A 21,006-nucleotide genomic window follows, 5' to 3' on the forward strand; every position below is an offset into this window, starting at 1 on the left:
CACTGTGAAAGAACAACCCGTAATGAGGCATGCAGCTGGTTTCTTTTCTCTGAGTACAAATACCTGCTATTTTCTAACCTGTCAGCTTGCATTCCATCCACGGGGAAGAGAAGCTGTTTGCAGTTTGGACTGTTGTGTCAAGTTACATTGCCTGCCAAAAAAAGGCCTCCTGGCCCATTTTTAACTGGTTCACTTCTTTGGTTCTGGGGAATGCAACACAGCGCTGCCCACAGCTTCTTTGGTCAGACGTTAGTACATTACAACTGTGCTTCGTCTTTTGAGCTGGTTTTGCTCAGATATTTAGAAAGCAGTTCTTGATTTTCCTGTCAAGACTCTATCATTGGAACAAGGTTTACCAGTGTCTTATTGATTCCCGTTTCTGAAATGCCTGGCATGGCCAATTTTGAATCTGACAGACATTTATAGTTCGAGGCAATGTTGCAGTGGGAGTGAGGAATGAAACCAAAATGGGATTTGAAGAGTGATTTGACCTATATGGGATAGAGACTGTTTGCAAAGAAGAGAAATTTATTAGAAAGAAATTGTAAAGATGGAGTTATCTAATGGATATTGCGTTGATCTTATATTTGGGATATTAGTATTCACTTCTGACCACTGGCACACACTCCTTGGATAGCCTTACCCAAGTTACTGTATTCACACTAAGGTTGCCCCCCACAGCTGGCACCCAGCCAGGAGAAATTCAGGGGCAGGGACAATCTCATCCACTTTGCACCATTATGTGACATCACTTCTGGCAAAAACCAGAAGTGACATCATCACATCCGGGCACCGCTTTAGGGTTCTCCTAAAACGCTATGGTTAAATCACAGAGTTCGGGGCAAATGCTAGAGTGTTGCCCCAGCATGATGATGTCACTTCTGGTTTTGCACTGGAAGTGATGTGCTGTGGCACAAAGCCAAAAAGCCACTTGATTTCTCCCCAGCAGCCTGTAAAGTGGCAGTAGGAAGTGGCGGTGATGCAAATATAGAGGGAAGCTTTGGGTGTGACATCACTTCTGGGAGTGATATCAGTGCATTGCCAGTGATGTGACAAAATTGGCAGCAAGCCCCTGTGACGGACTCAGCTTCGGGTGCTGGGATTGCTGGGCAATGAGGAGGGGGGGATGATTAACAAGCCCCTCCCTTTTGTGGCTGGCCTGAAGTGGCAGTTGGTGATGGAGTGTTGAGGTGACAGTTGGAGCTACCAGAGGGAGGGATTGACAATAGAAGAAAACTGAAGAGTGAAGGGAATTGGAGTCTGGCTTCCGACCAGAGAGGGTCAGCCAGAGAGTCCTTCGTGTGAGGAAGTAAAGGGAAGGTGTACCCTTACACCCCCCCTACCCAGTAAGGCTGATTCCGCACACGTTGGATAATGCACTTCCAATCCTCTTTATAGATCATTTGGAACGGATTTTTTCGTGTGCGGAACAAAAAATCCACCTCAAATGATTGAATTAAAGTGCATTGAAAGTGCATTATCCAACGTGTGCGGAATCAGCCTAAGTCCACCCGCCGCCGCCAGTTGTCATGGAGGGTGAAACATCCACATAACATTTTAATATGGGGGATGAAAATATAGAGGGAAACTTTGGATCTTTCTTACACGCCCAGGGTAATGCCGATTGCCACTTCGGGGTCAGGAAGAAATTTTCTCCAGGCCAGTTTCTCCAGGGATCCTGGAGGTTTTTTGCCATCTTCTGGGCATGGACCAAGGGTCACTGAGGGTGTGTGGGGGAGGAGGGAAGGTAGTTGTGAATGTCCTGCATTGTGCAGGGGGTTGGACTAGATGACCTTGGAAGTCCCTTCCAACTCTATGATTCTGTGATTCTAGATGAAGCACCCTGAGGTGACTGTTTTGTGTTACAAATGAAACCATGCATGTTTCCCTATCTTGTGTTTCTTTTGCCTAAAGAAAACACGGTACCCATCCCACTACAGAAACGACAGATTCATTGATGCAGCCCCACGTCTGGCAGGCTGTTGTTCCGTCAAGTTATACTTCACATGGAGGACCGACATGGCTTTTAGTTACACCACCTCGGTCATGACCACCAGGAAATAAATCAGTTTTATTCAGAAAAAGGCAGTAAAAATTTTAGCGAGCGTCTGTGTTGTGGCTATCGAACAGCTGCAGGCAAACAGCTGCTTTTGATTAGCCCTTGCAGTCTTGTGAGTTTTGATCCAGCTCTTTACAAAAGGAAGAAGAAGAAACAAAAGCATTCAGGCTAAAAGGAAATCTTCCTCGGAATAAGCTGATGTAATTCCAAGGAAGCATCAGAAAACGACCAGATTTGGGTTTTCGTTTGCAGGGCAAGAGAGCAGAGACCGTATAATGTATAATTTCTGGGCAATCCGCTGCAAAAGCTGGCATAGGAAGACAGAATGGTGCAGGGACATTGGGTTTAATTGCATAAAAGCCTGCTTTAGAACCCCATAGGGATATGAATTTCACTGGCTAGTTTGAGGAAATCACTATTTCTCCTTCTTGTATGCCTAAAGACTGTTTGGAGACTTTATTGTTTCTCTCCTCGGTGGAAAGACAGGACACAAATAGATACAACACTTATTTTCACCATTTATACATCTGTATTCCTCACTCTTGTATGTATGAGTGAGCAGTCACACAGGTCAGAACGTCAATATGGTCTAGTAGTTAATGTCACTGTAGGATCTGGGAGGCCCAGGTTCAAATCCTGACTCTGCCATGGAAGCTTGCTGGGTGAACTCAAGGCAGTCAATTTCCCTCCCTGTTGAGGGGAAATAATGTGGACATGAGAATCATGCCAAGTGGGAAAACGTGAGCAGGTGGACAACCAGAATGTGGTAACCATTCTGCAGCATATTCTTGGGGACTTACAAGTACATACAGGAAGACACAATTCTTCTGGGTCTTAGGCCATGAAGGTCTTTAGTGTAGACATGGGCATGAACAGCATTATGAACCAAAAAACCCCACGAACCGCCCAAACGTCCGTTTGCAATCCGGAGGTTTGTGAGCATCCATGGCCCACAAACCAGTGTTCATTAGAGGCACGGTTCAATGTGTTCTTCTGCGGTTCATGAAGCCAGACAGTCAGGCACCATCAATCAATTCCCTTGGAAACAGAACCGGGGGAATGTCTGAACTCTGTCTGCACTCCTTCTGTCATTCTGGAAACCCGCATCAAAGCCCAGCTTACCTTGAATGGCAGGTCTTCCTTCCAACCACGGAGCTGCAAAGTGGTTACAACCTGGGAGAAGACATCCGGGGGAGGGAGGGGTGTTCTGTAGCCATGGGCACTCCAATCTCATCCCTGCAAACCCTGATAGGCAGCTCTGACAGGAAAACCACAGACCTCCTGTGTTGCTCAATGGGAACTCAGCTTATAAAAAGCAGTGGGCTCCCAGGCTGGGTTTCACTTTCAGCGAGCAGTGGAATGTGACAGAGCTGTTGCTTGCTACTTGCTAGCTTTTGGCGAGAGAGACAGAGAGAGTTTAATTGGAGCTTGGATCCCTATTGCAACCTTGACCAAACTTGGGTAATGGCTGGAGGAGAGCTTGTTAAACACTCCCTGGGAATATGGGCTCTCTCATTCCAATGGTGGCCGTTCTGACGCCCACGAACCACGAACCTCGAACCGGTTCAGCAACAGGAAAAGTTCGTTGTGGTTCACTGGTTCGGGTTCGTCGTCGGCACCGAACCACAAACCACCGGTTCGTTAAATTTTTTCGGTTCGTGCCCATGTCTACTTTAGTGTTTAGAAGCAGCACCTGATCTCAGAAATACACTGGCAGAAAACTGTGATGTTTTAAACAGGCAAAGTATGATAAGAACGTAAGAGCCCTGCCGGATCAGACCAGCAGTCTATCTAATCTATTATCCTGTCTCCCCTGTGGCCAACCAGTTATTCTGGAAGGCAAGTGCTAAGGCTTTCATCCAATGGTTAGTGCAACCCTAAGCAGACTTACTCTGGTCTCAGCCCACTGAAATCAATGAGCTCAGACTGGAGTAACTCTTTTTAGGATTGCACTGGCTGCCTTCTGGCACTGGTATTCAGTGGAGGTTCCCTTTATTCACCACTGCTCGTAGCTGCTTGATAGACCTATTCTCCACGAATCTGTTTAATCCCTTTCTAAAGCTGCCTGTGCCTGTGGCCATCACTAAATCCTCTGGCAGTGAGTTCCACATTTGAATCACTCTCATAAAGAAGTATTTCCTTTTTGTCTGTCCTGAATCCTGTTGGCTAGCTCCAGACACTAACTGGGATATGTCCTTCTGAACCAGATTTGGTTTCTGGATTGTCTTCAAGAGCAGCCAATCTCACAGAGGTGTAATTAATCCCATAGAAATGATCTGCTCTTTACTATGATTGATTGATCGATTGATTACATTTATAGCTTGCGCTCCCCACAAGTAGGCTCAGGGTGGGGTTCAGCAATAGATAAATTACAACAGATAAAATCACATCTCGACATAGCAGCATAAATTTCAGTTTCCCTGCACACCATACCATACACTAGGAGAAAGGGAACAGTGGTGTGGATTGGTGAACTCTAACTCCCCAGATTCTTAAATTATTAAACTCTCTCTATTAGTTTTTATCCATCTATTTATCTGTCTGTTGATCTATAAGTCACCTGTCTTGTCTATTTTCTTTACCCTTTTTGAGTTCAAGGAACAAAATCATTTCATCACTGGATCGTTTTGCATGCGCTATGAAATGATAGGAACAGAGGTGCTTTCTGTTCCTTTTCCAGTATGCAGTTCCACAGAGTGGTGGCCACAGCGAAAAGAACATGAACTCTAATTATTGCCATCCAGACTAGTAAACTGCAAAGAACCACATGGCAGACCTATTGAGGGAATCTAAGCTGATACAATAAGTTGGTCCCCCCAATCACTTACGGCGTTGGACCAACCAGCATCTCAAACTGAGCCCTGAAGTAAATTAGCAACAAATGCTGTCATTTCAAATTTAGTTGATTATGAGTATATCACTCAAACTTGCCATCAACTGGGCACTTGCATCTTAATAATAATAAATAATAATAACATTCGATTTATAGACTGCCCTTCAGGACAACTAAACACCCACTCAGAACGGATTACAAGGTTTTTCATTATTATCCCCCAAACAAAACACCCTGTGAGGTGGGTGGGGCCGAGAGAGCTCCTAGAAGCTGTGACTGACCCAAGGTCACCCCGCTGGATTCAAGTGGAGGAGCAAGGAATCAAACTTGGCTCTCCACTACACCAAACTGGCTCTAACTTGCAGTTCCAAATTAGTTCAAGGGCACCTTCATATTAAATTCATTGCAGCAGCCTAACCTGCAGATACAGTGGCATGGATCCACATATCGAGATCTGGTGGGTCTAGAAGGGAGGGACAATATTTGACCCAATAGAGCTGAAAAATGCCACTCTTAGCAATGTCACCGATCTTCATCGGCAGTAGTAGTCCAGAGCAAGAGCACCCCAAAGCTATACCTCTGAGAAGAAAGGATCACAAATGAAGACACATGAAGCTGCCTTACGATGAATCAGACCATTGGTCTATCAAGTTCAGTATTGCCTATGTGGCTAATAGAAGCTATCCAGGTTGAGGTACTGCACATCACCTACCGTATTATTTTCATAGGAGATGCTGGGGGCTGAACTTGGGGGCTTCCGCATGCAAAGCAGGTGCTCTGCCACTGACCAGTGGTCCCTCTCCAACTCTATTGTATTAAAAAAGGCACTTGTAAGGATCTTGCAAGATCCAATAAGGATTATAGTGGAAGGTGTTGGAAATGCCAATGTAAGGATGCAACGTCCTATCATATGTGGTGGACATGTAAGAAGGCGAGACAATTTTGGATAAAACTTCATGAAGAGATGCAACAGATATTAACGTTTCCCTTTGTGCTGAATCCTAAAAATAAGTTATTAAATATTTTACCTAGTAATATTGCAAAAACACATAGTGAACTTTTAAAACGTATAGTAATGGTAGTGAGTGTCAGGCTATGGATGACCGGATACAGCAGATAGATCTCTGGACCATTGCAGCAAGACACAAGTTCTTGGTCAAAATGGCTTTTATTCAGAAATCAGATCAATTCCATATACAGGTCCATAGGACTACTTAGAAGCAAGGTAGACATCTAAGCAGCAAGAGTAGAAGTTGATAGGAATGACGTCATGTGAGAAAAACTTCTCTTTTAACATTCTAGTTTACTCCTTTCTCCCCCCTCCCAACTGTAAACAATACTTTGGCGCTCTCTTGGTGTGAGAACGTTTCACATATTTGTGATATCACGTTGTTACTAGGAAGCAAGACACAGAACTGTCTGGGAATGAGCACAAGGTCATAAACACTGGAAGCTGTTACAGTCCAACAGATAAAAACCTGTGAAAGCCTGAGAAAGGAATAGTTATGACACGGGCAAAGTGATATTGAGCTATAGTAGGATACATTGTGTTCAGCAGAACAGAATCAAAATTGGCATGGATGGGGCTCAGACATGACAGTGAGGGTGGTATTTACAACAAAATGCATATGTATCTCAGGGCCAAGCTACACATGACGAATGACACTTGAATGGCAAGTGGATTGAGTGGAGGGCAAGTGAACAGGGAGAAATACACTTGCCGTTCAAGTGTCATTCGTCATGTGTAGCTTGGCCCTGAGTGAATGAATAAATTGTGTCTATGGCTAAATTAATTTCCTATATGCATAACAGACCAATCTCAGAATTTCAGGAAAAATGGAAAGTCCTTTTTGACTATGTAGCTGATAATTAAGAAAAACGAAGAATAGTTTTCATGGAAGCAGGCTAATTAGAAAATTCATATTTTAAATTGTTGAATATAAAATATTGAGTATAATGTTGAATATAAAATGCTGAGTATAAAAGAAGGAGATGGAGAGGAGTAATATTTTCTAGCTTAAATCTGCTATTATATATATTCTGTTAGTGTTTTTTTCTTTTATATATTGTTATTGTCTTTTTCTTTTCCAATAAACTTTTTAAAAAAGGCAGTCCGGTCTCCTCCAAAACAACACAACCAAATAGCACCACCTCTGTTATGTCTGGATTCAATTTCAGTTGGTTCTCCCATATCCACTTGCTGACTGCATTTAAGAACAGACACATATTTCTCAGAAGACAGGATAAAACCCAAAGAAATAATTGCCCTCTGCCCCACCAACTGAGCTTTGATGGACTCCAAGCTTCTCAGAAACAACACTGAAGCATCCATCTTCGTGGCTTAGCACTGGTTTTGTACGTATGTTTGAAACGTTCTGTTGGCAGCTACCATCATGCCTGTATTATTCTTTGGCTATTACTAAAGGAATTTCTGAAATTACTTTTACTTTCTTCCTCTACAGTCTTTTTTTTCATGGTTTCATGATTCCAAATACATTTTTCTTCCAACAAACATTCGATCTGCTCTCGTCCCTTTCTTTAAAGCACATGTTTCCAGTCTCATTTTTGATAGGCATCTGTTGCTGCTCTTGAGACTCTCTCCACCTTTGTATTCCAGACTTCTTTTGTGGAAGAATACAATCGGATTTTCATCCCTTTTTCTTTTTGATGACCCTGCGATCAAATGGCCACATAACTCGTATTTCTCCGTTCCTACAGAATATTTGCACTCCTTTGGCCATTCTCTGGTAACCTTAAAAAAAAAAAACGTTCTGAAAAGTTTTTTTTCCCCTGAAAATCTTTTTCATAATGCAACAGTCCCCTCTTCTTCCTCCTCTGAGGCCCGTGAAGGCTCGGTATTCAAAGTTATTTTTTTCTTTCATAAGTGAATGCTCTATCAATATAGAGCATTCTCTATATTGAGAGTTATAGACCAATATAACTATCAATATCCCTCAGTGGAACAGGCTTCCTCGAGAGGTGGTGGGGTCTCCTTCTTTGGAGGTTTTTAAGTAGAGGCTAGATGGCCATCTGACAGCAATGAGAGTGTTGGTACTCCAATAGAACATATTTGATACTTTGTAACTGATTCATTGCTTATGTCTACTTTTGTGCTTGCACCTTCCTTGATTCTGTGAACTTAGACAGATCATGAGAGGGAGGGTCACATAAGTGCTTAGTTCTCATAGCCCCTTCTTACATGCCCAGGGTAATGCTGATCGCCACTTAGCGGCCAGGTAGCAATTTTCCCCAGGCCAGTTTGGCTAGGGACCCTGACAGAGTTTGCCATTTTCTGGGCATGAAGCAGGGGTCACTGGAGGTGTGTGTGTGTGTGTGGGGGGGGAGTTAGCTGTGACTTGTGAATTTCCTGCATTGTGCAGGGAGTTGGACTAGATGACCTTAGAGGCCCCTTCCAACCCTATGATTCTATGATTCTATCCTTATCCTGACAGCAGCTGCAAGTGATATAGCTCCCAGCTCAGATAAATGTCATTTTAGCAGTAAAAGGTGTGTACAAAACCCTCCTCTTAAGTTGGAGATGTTAAATCTTCCCCACAGACTTCCTCCCAGGTGCTTTTCTTCTCACTAGAGCTTCATGGGTAAAAGGTAAAGGCATTCCCCTGTGAAAGCACCAAGTCATTATTGACCCATGGGGGACGTTGCATTAACATGTTTTCTTGGCAAAAATTTTATGGGGTGGTTTGCCATTGTCTTCCCCAGTCATCTACACTTTATCCCCAGGGAACTGGGTACTCATTTTACCAACCTCAGAAGGATGGAAGGCCAAGTCAACCTTGAGCTAACTACTTGAACCCAGCTTCCACTAGGTTCAAACTCAGGTTGTGAGCAAAGCTTGGGCTGCAGTACAGCAGCTTACCACTCTGCGCCATGAGGCTCTTCATGACCAGAAGTTAATTTGGCAGAGAGATAAATGTGTAGTATTTATTACTAATGAATATATTTATACCCTGCTTTCCCCCACCCAGTGCAAACACAAAGTAGCTTACAACATCATTCTCCCTCTTCCAATTTATCCTCACAACAACCGCATGAGGTAGGTCAGGCTGAGAGAGAGTTCATGTACACCCAGCAAACTTCTATGGCAGAGTGAGGATTCGAACCTGGGTCTCCCATATCCTATGCCTACATTTTAACTACTATGCCGTGGTATGGAGGGCTGGGTAGAGAAGGGTTCAGCTCTACTCACCCACCCATGTGTTGTGCTCAGAAAATCAGATTCTCTAACCCTTTGCTTTATAAATGATTGGAGAAGATGGAGTTAATGAGTTTGAGTGAAACCACTTCCACAGGTAGCTACGTCCTCCCATGCAAGGAACATCCTTTTTTCCAGCAGCAAATCAGGCCAGATGCAGATAAAGTCCACAAGGGCCAAAATAACCAATGCTCCCTCCTTTCTCAGGAGAGCTACTGTAGTATAGTGGTGAAGTGGTTGGGCTGCAGATCATCACTCCGCTGGTTTGAATCCCACTATTACCATGAGCTCAGTACGTGGCCTTGGGTAAGCCTCTCCTCTCAGCCCCAGTTTCCAGCTGTGTGTGTGTGCATGCATGCATGTGTGTGTATGTGCCAAGTTGCAACTGACTTATGGGAACCCCAGCAAGGGACTTCAAGACAAGTGCAAAATGGAGGTGGTTTGCCATTGGCTTCCTCTGCAGTCTTCCTTGGTGGCTGCTCATCCAAGTACCGACCCTGCTTAGCTTCCGAGAGCTGATGAGATCAGGCTATACCATGCCGCTTTTCCTCCTTCACAGCTGTATTGCAGGGATAGTAAGAACATTGACATTGTTCACAGCTCTGAGTAGGCACTAATCTGTCTGGAAGAACGGTATATAAGAGCAGTTATTATTTCCTAAACATCTTGAAACAGTGCAGCAAATGAGACATGTCTAGAGATGGGCATGAATCGAATTATGACCCAAAAAAACCAGTGGTTCATTTAAAGGGCCCTGCTGCTTGCAAACAGCAGGTCCCTTTAAACTATCAGCTGGCAGGCGGTGGGGGGGATTCCCCCCCGCCCTCCAGCTAATAGTTTAAAGGGACCTGCCCCTTTCAAGGCAGGAAAGGGCCCTTTAAACTGTCGAATGCCCCTTTCCCTGCCACTGCTAAGCAGCTGGAAAGGGGCATTTAAACCCCACAAACCACAAACCACAAACTGGTTCATGAACTTGCCCCAGTTCATGCCAGTTCGTGGTTCCTGGTTCATGAAAACCCACAAACCTCATGGTTCTTTTTTTTTTGTGGTTTGTGCCCATCTCTAGACATGTCCTGTAATGCTTCCTCAGCTCTTATGTCTTGCCAGTTTCATAAGGTTTATTGGACATGCACGGTTTTCTGTGCTGTGTTGCTGGATGCCTGCGGCACAGGGAGGGACAGAGCATTACCAATTGTGGCTCCTGTGCGGGGTAGAGGCAACAACAAAGGCAATACAAAGGGGATAGAGGGGAGGTTTGCCAACGCATGCTTGGAAAAATTCTTGAAGAATGGAAGCGGTGCCAAGGAGGGCAGAGTTTGGGAAGGGGACTTGGCAAGAATATGCTGCCATAGAATGTGCTCTCCGAAGCTGCCCCTTCCTCCAGGGGAACTATACTTTGTAGCCTAGAGATTAGTTGCAATTCTGGGAGATATCCAAGCTCCACTTAGAAGTTGGTAACCCTAGCCAGGGTAAGATGATTGCAGCAGTTGGTACCATCCACCCCAAATTTGCCATCTGAGCCATTGCGTCATTATAGAGCCAGTCCTGTTGATAAGGGTGCGTCTGTGTGGTCGTATTTTACACCACAAAATGGTTTCTGATACCACGTCATAATGTATTACACATAAGTCAAGTGTGTGTGTACCCTTCTTCCAGTCATGGGTTTTGCAAACTCCAGGTCTTCTCTTGGAGGTATGAAACAGAAGGAGACAGTGAAAAGAGCATGCCTAATGGTTTTATTTTTCTCCTCATTTACTCAGGCAAACAATATCAGGGCAGCCACTACACCCGACCATCATAGATCACGCCTGCTATTCTATTTTCCTTGGTCATAAATATAGCAATTGCATTTGTATTTGTCAATAAGAATACAACAGAATACATGTGCTAGCCCTGAAGGCTAGACATTTGTTAATTGAAGACAGTTGCCGAGGGCTTTATCTTGACTTTCCAAACGGTCCCAAGGCAGCTGAAATGACTCCTTTATTTAAGAGATGCCCGAAAGGCAAAGCGTATTTCATCTTTGTGAAATCCCATTTGCAGGATAACAATGGCCGTGCTCTGACGTTCTGCTCATTCGGTTTCCCTAACGACAAAATTACTGAATGTCATTTGGGAGCTTTTGGGAGCTCCTAAGAGGTTTTTTTCTCGCTAGATGTCAGCCAGTTGGGGTGGGGAAAGGGAGCTTAACTCTTTACCTTCATGCCTGAAATGAACCTTTCTCAACCTGAAATGAACCTCCGGAGGAGCGACTTCTTTTGATTATTGTCAGTAGGCTGTTTGTATGTTTCTGGACAGGGCAAGTTGTAAATATCATCTCAGGCCAGAAACACAGTACGGAGTAAAGGGATAGAATCAGGGGTTATTTCGTAGAAAAAGATCTGCAGGAACTCATTAGCATAACTCATTAGCATATGCCATGCCCCTCGACATCACCAGAAGTGTGTCATCAGCATAACTGATTTGCATATGCCACACCCCCTGACATCACCTCTCCTGGCTGTTTTGGACCCAATCTTGGCCATTATGGGCCAAAATAGGGCCCAAAATGGCAAAAGGGGGCTGAAAATAGCCGAAAAGGGGCCCAAAATGGTCAGAACTGGGCCGCTGTTGAGCGGGAGAGTGATCCGATCCAGGCCAAAATAGGCCCAAAATGTCCAAAAATCAGGTGGGCGGGGCCACCTGACATGTGACCTTTTTGGAGAACTACTGGAACTGCGTTCCTGCGTATCCCCCCTCAAAATGAGCCCTGGACAGAATCATCTCTTTCTCTGAATTGCTTGGGAGCTCCGACCATGGAACTCCATGCACGAGAACCAGTGTGGTGTAGTGGTGAAAGTATCAGATTAAGATCTGGGAGACCCACGTTAGAGTCCTTGATCTGCCATAGAAGCTTACTAGGAGACCTTGGGCCAGTCACACCCACTCAGCCTAACCTACTTCACCAAGCTGTTGTGAGGATAAAATGAAAGAGGGAGATGGCCTGCCTCAGTGCTAGAGCACCTGCCTAGACTGCAGAAGGTCCCAGATTCAATCCTTGGCCTCTCTAGTTTAAAGGATGAGGGAGTAGAAAGACCTCTGCCAGACCCTGGAGAGCTGCTACCTGTCTGAGTATACAGTGGACCAAGGGTCTGGTTCTGATGGACCAAGGGTCTGGTTCTGTATAAGCAACTTCATGCGTCCATTTGAGGTAAGACATTTTAGGTTATCTCTGACAAGTATTCATCCAGCCTCTTCTTGAAAACTGCCAGTGAAGGGGAGCTCACCACCTCCCTACATTTTAGGTTATTATCATTCTGATGGGCAAACTGGAAGACTGTGGAGTGGACTATAGGACAGTTCGGTGGATAGGGAACTGGTTAGAGGACCGCACTCAAAGAGTGGTGGTCAACGGCATTTCATCAGATTGGAGGGAGGTGTTCTGTGGGGTGCCGCAAGGCTCGGTTTTGGGCCCGGTACTTTTCAATATTTTTATCAATGATCTGGATGAAGGAGTGGAAGGGCTGCTCATTAAATTTGCTGATGATACCAAATTGGGAGGAGTAGCAAACACCCAAGAATATAGAATTAAAATTCAACAAGACCTGAATACTCTGGAGAAGTGGGCAGCTGTGAATAGGATGCAATTCAACAAAGACAAGTGCACAGTATTACATTTGGGCCACAAAAATGGGAAGCACAAATACTGGATGGGGGATACACTTCTGGGCAGTAGTATATGTGAAAGGGATCTTGGGGTAAGAGTGGACTGTAAACTAAATATGAGCAGTCAGTGTGATGCGGTGGCAAAAAAGGCTAATTCAATCTTGGGTTGTATCAAAGGGGCCATAGCATCGAAATCGCAGGAGGTCATAGCCCCTCTCTATGCTGCCTTGGTCAGGCCACACCTGGAGTATTGTGTGCAGTTCTGGAGGCCTCACTTCAAAAAGGATGTGGTCAAAATCGAGAGGGTGCAGAGGAGAGCGATGAGGATGATCAGGGGTCTGGAGACTGAGCCCTACGAGGAAAGGCTGAGGGCCTTGGAAATGTTTAGTTTGGAGAAGAGGAGGTTGAGGGGGGACATGATTGTTGAGCACAGATTTGTGCCTCTGTGGTTGCTCTCTTTTTTCCCAACCAACCACAATAAAAATTAAAATAAAATCCAGGAGTCCTTCTTGAATTGAAGCAAAACAGATGGTTCTTTATTAACCCGGGGGATGAGCTTCTTCCCTTACACAGAAGTAGACGGTCTCCTTGTGTGTAAAAAGCTCAACCCCTTACAATAGAAGTGTAGAGTAATTAATATATAATTCTATATCCATCATGATTGCTCTCTTTAAATATTTGAAAGGCTGTCATTTGGAGGAGGGCAAGGAGCTGTTCCAGTTGGCAGCAGCGGGTAGGACACAAAGCAATGGGCTTAAATTACATGCACAAAGGTACCGGCTGGATATTAGGAAGAACTTTTTCACGGTCAGAGTAGTTCAAAAGTGGAATCAGCTGCCTAGGGAGGTGGTGAGCTCCCCCTCACTGGCAGTTTTCAAGAAGAGGCTGGATGAATACTCATCAGAGATGCTTTAGGCTGATCCTGCACTGGGCAGGGGGTTGGACTAGATGGTCTTTATGTCCCCTTCCAACTCTATGATTCTATGATAGGGACAGAGGTGAGGTATAAACAAAATAAATACATAAATGTATAGCGTGGCTCTTAGACATAACAAAAGCAAGACGTGTAAGATTCACAGGGAGTAGATTTTCCCGTCCCGTTTTGGTCCCCCTTTCCAAGCTTTTATCTGTGTTCTCCTTCTTTCCCGGAACTACTTCTCCCCCACTCTTTGCCCTTCTGTCTTGACTCCGGTCCACTCCTTCTCTCTCCTCACTGGCCATCTTTGCGCTTCCAAGTAGAGCAAATGACTACCAAAATCTCACAAGACTCTCACAAATTCATAAGATCTCAGTAGCTATTTTAGCTGAGAACACCTCATGTCTGCATCACTGAATACAACGATGAAAGTAAGGCAGAAAATGAAGGCAACGATGAAGCAGTAACATATGTGCAGCGCCCTGAAAATGCTATGAAAGTAAAATTTTCTGTCCATTGAAGACATATTGTCATATCTACTCATTTTAGCCCCAACCCCTTCCTCAAAGAAGCTAAGCTAATTTAACATCTATATCATGCCTTGCTGCTCTCACAAGGGCCACCAAGGTGGCTAACAAATTAAAACATTCATAATAAGATCACATTTTAAAATCATTAAAACCAACCGAAACAAAACAGGAGCACATCATTAAAACAATTAAAACCAGAGCTAAAAAAATCCAATGAGATAAATGAATGAAATCCTACCCTCAAGTCATAGTTGACTTATGGTGACCCCCCTGCTGGGGTTTTCAAGAAAAGAGACTAACAGAGGTGGTCTTGCTTATGCCTGCCTCTGCAACCCTGGTCTTTGTTGGAGGTCTCCCATCCAATTACTAACCAAGAATGACCCTGCTTAGCTTCTGAGATCTGACAAGATCAGGTTCTCCTGGACTACTCAGGTTACAGTACAATGACATAAACATAGCAATTAAAACATTGAGAACATTGAGAAGGAACTGAGGGAATGCCAAAAAAAAACCACAAAAGGCTTCATGCAGTTCCAGAAGATGACAACAGAAGGGGACAGGCAAGTCTTCCTAGGGAGAAAAATCAAAAAGAGTCCAGTAGCACATTTAAGACTAACCAACTTTATTGTAGCATAAGCTTTCGAGAATCACAGTTCTCTTCGTCATGCATCTGATGAAAAGAACTGTGACTCTCGAAAGCTTATGCTACAATAAAGTTGGTTAGTCTTAAAGGTGCTACTGCACCCTTTTTGATTTTGCTACTACAGACTAACACGGCTAACTCCTTTGCATCTATGTTCTTAGGGAGAGACGTCCAGAGTTTTGTTGGCACAGCTGAGAAGGCCCTTTCCTTTCCTAATCTCAGAAGTCAGAAGGACCAGAAGCACAGCCTCCAAAGGTGGTTGGGTATGTTCGTAAGGGATTAGGCAGTCGTTCATGTATGTTCATCCCAAACTATATAGGGCTATGACCCTCCCCCATTTTATCCCCATATTTATTGCCAAGCAAGCCTTTATTGGCATATATATATATATATATATATATATATATATATATATATATATATATATATATATATATATATATATATATATATATATATATATATATATATATATATATATATATATAGTATAAAATTTTAAATACAGAAATGAGTCCATACAGAATAAGATTAAAATTACAGTTAGAAACAGGACATCAGTGTAGCAAAACCAATATAGAATATTACTTGTCAGGGTGTATAGCCATAGCACTGTAGAGAAACTTTGCTACTATTTCAGTTATTTCCACATCTGGGTTGTCAAGCAGGAACTGAACCTTAAAATCATCAGAAAACTCTGAAAGTTGGACTAATATAGGATGTAGAAGATCCCAGCGTGGCGCCAGATAAAAAGGACACTGGAGAAGAACGTGGGAAACAGTTTCAACACAGTCCGTCGAACAAGGACAAAATCTGCTAGGATAAGGAATCCCATGAAATCTACCAGATAAAATGGCTAAAGGAAGAACATTAAATCTGGCCAGAGAAAAGGCTCTACATAAATTGGGAGCCAGAAGTTGGTAAAGGTATACTGCTGGGAAACTTACATTAGAGACAATCCCCAAGTTTAGGGGAGAACAACTTCTATTAGCAGAACTATAGAGAGTTTGTAACTGTGGGCCAAGCTACACATGACGAATGACACTTGAACGGCAAGTGTATTTATCCCTGTTCACTTGCCCTCCACTCAATCCACTTGCCGTTCAAGTGTCATTCGTCATGTGTAGCTTGGCCCTATGTTCCCAAAAGACTGGATTTTATTTTTGAGAGGGCCTCGGACTCAGAAAGCAGGGATAAAGATTCTAGAGATAAGTTCAAGGAATATATTTATCAGACTGACAGACTCAGAGTTACCACCTTATGGTGGAGCTGAGATTCAAATGCAAATCTTGTGGATCCCAGTTCAACACCGTATCTATCATACCATACTGCTATCACAGAGAGCCAACATCTGTTCATAATTTTAATGCACTGCACGCATGAGATCTGACTATAAACAGAAAACGTACGATGGCTCGTTTGTCCATATCTTTTTGTGCGATTGTAAAATTGTGTATCCCAAACTTGCCCAAATAAATGTGTTTTCGAATGGAGGACTCACAGGGGAAGCAGTAACAGTAGACGGTACATTTTCGAAACATGTCCATTCTAATAAAAGAAATCTGTTTTGTTAAAAAAAATAGGCTTAGTTTATTGTACATGTTGTACCCTCTCTGAAAACAAAAATGGCTATGTAGCAAAATTATGACTGTTATGCATTAGGGGCCATTTTTCCAGCTCCATAATTAATAATGGGATGATTAAAGTACTGGCTAGACATCTATAATTACACTGTTGGTGTTCTTTTAGTGTAGCTTCCTGGATTCAGTGAGAGTCTGCACTTTCCATAATTTTCAGGCTGGCAACTCTACTCCTTGTTGGCTCCCTGTTTTTGGATCCCTTTCAGCACTTCTGACCCAAGGCGGCAAAAGCTCATTAAACCCAGAATTCAGATTTGGAATTGAATGACATGTGCTGTCAGAATATTACTAATCAAAGCTCAGTCTGCACTGTGTCCATTTTTTTATATCATAAATGCCCTGAATCCAAGTGGACATTTGGGATCAGCTGTAAATCTTCTGATCTGAGAATTATTCTGGTGTCTTCTTTGCTGGCTTGAGTTTCCCAGACAGTGGATTTGGGGAATGACAGTGAAGGAGAGAGTGACTCAGTAGATACTTGTGTGACAGGGACCTTGTCCAACCAGAACAGTATGCCAGTGTTTCCACCAAACAGGATTGGTGGAAACCTGGTCAGTGTCTCTGTTCACAGCAGTGCCATAACTTTCTGTCAATTGTTGCACCATCAGTAACTTCAGAAGACTTTCTGATTCTCTATAAGCAGGAGGTTTGCTTTCATGAGCTATTTTGTTTTCTCAGAGTAAGTGGAGAAAAACTTGACTTGTACTTGCTCCTGGCAGGCAGCATCATGTGACCAGGGAAAAGGAGATAAAAAGAGAACCAATGGCTTCACTCCCTTTTAAGCAGTTTGCCCACTTTTTAGATGGGAGAGATAGTGGTACTAAAGACTAGGTGTGTTATCCTTACCATGATAGGCATATTAATGTGCCTATAGAGGATAGAAGCAAATAGGGTTGCCAGATCCCCTTATGCTCCCAGCAGGAGGGGGGAACCTGGTGCTTACCTTTTCTTTGCTCCCATCATGCTCTTTGCCTGCACGTCTGCAGAATGACTTCACTTCCAGGAAGGAAGTGACATCTGGGAGTTAGTGATGCCTAGGAGGCCCATTCCCATGCCTTTCCCTCTCACCAGCCAGGTGAGTGGTGGCGGGGGCGGAGGGTAGAAGTGGGGGATCCCCTGCACCCAGTGGGGGAATAGGATTCCTAGAAACAAATATGTTGCTTGCCTATACTGAAAGACAACCACAGGACTGGGGAGCGACAGAGGCAGAGGGATATCAAATTACATCACTCACCCCATGGTAGACATGGCAGAACAGTCACAGAGGACTGCAAAGGTGTTGATTATGTTCTTTCCTTCTGGCAGGCAGGCACAGTATGCTGTAGATTGGGGGGGCGGTGTTAATGAGGCAAGTGTTCCTCCCCACACAAATCAGGATCAGTTGAGATGAGTTATAAGGAGTCTTAGATAAAGAAGAATGCAAATGTTCTCTAAACACAAGAAATTGGTGGTAAAGATCTTTTTTCTAAGATTCTAGCTTCACTGTCTCTTTAACTGCAGGCAAAATAGAGTCTCTCTACATGAGGCATCTGACATGGGAAGAACACGTGTCGGGAGATGCAATATTAGCCAGGAAGGGTAGTTTAAAAAGTCAGGGCTTGTGGCTTTGCTGTACATTGGAGCTGTGTGAAGGGGCTGTGTAAAATGCCAGAAGGGAAACTTCAACCCACTAGAACCTCTCCAGGTCCAAGCCTGGCTCTGGAAGGCAGCTCCAGCCCACTTCCATTCTTCGCTGCCCTCAGGTAGCCATCCCACACCTTTTCAGACTGGAGAGGTGAAATTGACAGAGCCTTCCAGGAGGAAAAGATGAAATTAACAAACCTCTGAGGAACAATCTCCACTGGCTCTGTCTTTTAAAACTACACTTCCTGGCTAACACTGCGTCTCCCTACAATTGACGAACATATTCCAAGGGGTCTTGTGTAGAAAGACTGATAGTTAAAGCATGCAGCTGGATTGCAACATTTACTTCCTGGAAATCAGAAGGGAAAGGAAACAATAAACTGCATTTTGTGTTTAGACAGTCAAGAAAGAAACCACAACCTTACATGATCTGAAAACAAACAAGATGTTTAATTTATTAGAAAGGCATTGTTGTCCTATAATTAATTACCCTACTGAATAATGGAACATGAATTTCATTTCACTCACTGCAGACTAGGGCTCGAGGAGCATTTCTTTGGGCTCTGTACATGCACTGCCCTGTCCCTTACGTAGAATCTCATAAAAGAATTCTGAAATGACAATTCCCCATGTCACACACAATAGCCTTGCTGCTTGGGACATTCCACTTTGGATCCCTGGTGAAGTCTTAAAATCAGTGCTAGGAGGTAGCATCCATGTAGGGCCTCATCCTGTACCAGTGAGCCACAGGTCCTCCGTCCTGCTTTCCATCTCTTTATAAAGATAAACCAAATGCACAGTTGTGCTTCTGACTGGGGCCCTGTGGAAAGAAGGTATTTAACCTTTCACTCCCTGTTCGGTTTTGTCAATTTTACTGGGTTTGTGCATTGAATGCTATTACCATTTAAAAGGACGGGAAAAAATAACCTTTTTAAAAGGATGTGTCTTCCTCCCCCCACTTTTGGAACTGCTAATAACAGTGTGGGAAGCCTGGTTTCAATCAGCAAAAATGAGCAAGCCCAGATCCAAACTGCATGTGCAATTTACTCCTTGCCGCTTGCTGGCGATTGGTGATTTTCCACATTTTTGTTTCGGCCCTTGGCCCTACCTGTACAATATGGCCTACTTTGTTGTAAAGGGCTACTGTAAAGCTGTGAAAATATGTGGTAGATGCTTTGGCCTTTGAAAGCACTACATAAATTCTGTGGACCATCACTGTATAATAATATTATGCTCATGCTTATTTCTACATACCCTATGGGCAAGGGCTGTGGCTCAGTGCTAGAATCTCTGCTTTGCATGCAGAAGGTCCCAGGTTCAATCCCCAGCATCTCCAGTTAAAAGGACCAGGCAAGAGGTGATGTGGAGGACCTCTACTGGAGAGCATGGAGAACCACTGCCAGTCTGAGTAGACAAAGCTGACCTTGATGGACCGATGGTCTGATTCAGTATAATGGAGCTTCATGTGTGTGTGTGTTCATGTGGATGCAGGGGTGCCTGAACCTGGGTCCTCCAGAACCTGCTCTGATACTCTAACCACTGTACTATATTGCCATTGCCCCACTATATCAGTGGCAGACGATGGGTCAGAACTTTGGTCTATCATAGTATTGACTTATCTAACTGGCAGCAGCTCTCCAGGATCTCACACAACCCTTTTCACTGGAGATGCCAAGGGCTGAAATTGAGATATTCCACATGCCGAGTAGATGAGTCATAAGGAAGCATCCACATGCTGAGCAGATGCTACGCCACTGAGCTACGGTCCCTCCATATGCAAACCTATGATGTTCGACCTAGTGGTAGAGGTATGTGCAGATATTCATGTCATCATTAGGGGTGTGCAGTAAAAGTGAGCCATATTTGGATCTTTTGTAGTTTTTGGAATTTGAGTTCACACATATACGGGGCATATTCAGAAACCAAAGAGATGGTATAATAATCTGCAGAAAGTAGAAATTCTGTGCCCCCAAATTTTGCAAAAATTGGGCATTCCTGTTCGGAAAGATCCTGTTCGGCAAGATCAATGGTTCGGCAAGATCCTGTTCGGCAAGATCAATGGTTCGGCAAGATCCTGTTCGGCAAGAGCAATGGTTAACTGTTCTGGATGGATGGAGTTCCTGGCAGAGACATGTGTGTTGTAGTCATTCCCATCTCTTTCAGCCTTCCCTGCTTCCCAAAGTCCAGGAAAATGAAACCAGATATTGGGTTTGCCTGAGATCTGCCGGTCCAAGAAACAATGCTGAACTTGAATGACCGATGGTTGGATTCAGAATAAGGCAGCTTCAGGTGTGACCTCTTGAGCTATTCCTTTATACTATAATTCATTATACTGACATACTTTAAAATATCCTACGGGAGAAAGATAAGAGATTTATCTGGGGAAGATAGCCCCACAAATAGGAATTGTCCCTGTAAATACGTACAGTTGGAAGATACATGAAAGCTACTGAAAAAGAAAAAAAATCTTGATTTTGTTAATCTTCAGAAACGTGGTGCCTTTTCTGCTCATATATCCATAGTACAACCACCACCACCACGTATATGCCTAACTAACACTTCAATAATTCATTTATTTACACATTCATTTATACACAAATCACACAGTAAAAAGCTACTTATACATATAATTCTTCACCTCCCACATGGAAAACCATTAACACAATTGCTAAAAACAGGTACCTTAAGATAATAAAGTGCTGGTGCTACAAAATGCTATACAGATTCATTGCACATACAATCCATAAAGTGCAAATGCATAGTAACAACCCAGCATAATCTCTAATTGCAGGTCCCAAATAGCAAAAGTCCAGCTGGTAAGTGAAGACTACAATCAAAATAGGAGACAATCCTTGTTGTATGTTAATTCCAGTGGTGCTTAATGGCCCAGGGAGAGACCGTACC

This window comes from Eublepharis macularius, chromosome 7, assembly GCF_028583425.1.
Source record: "Eublepharis macularius isolate TG4126 chromosome 7, MPM_Emac_v1.0, whole genome shotgun sequence".
Classification (NCBI taxonomy): domain Eukaryota; kingdom Metazoa; phylum Chordata; class Lepidosauria; order Squamata; family Eublepharidae; genus Eublepharis; species Eublepharis macularius.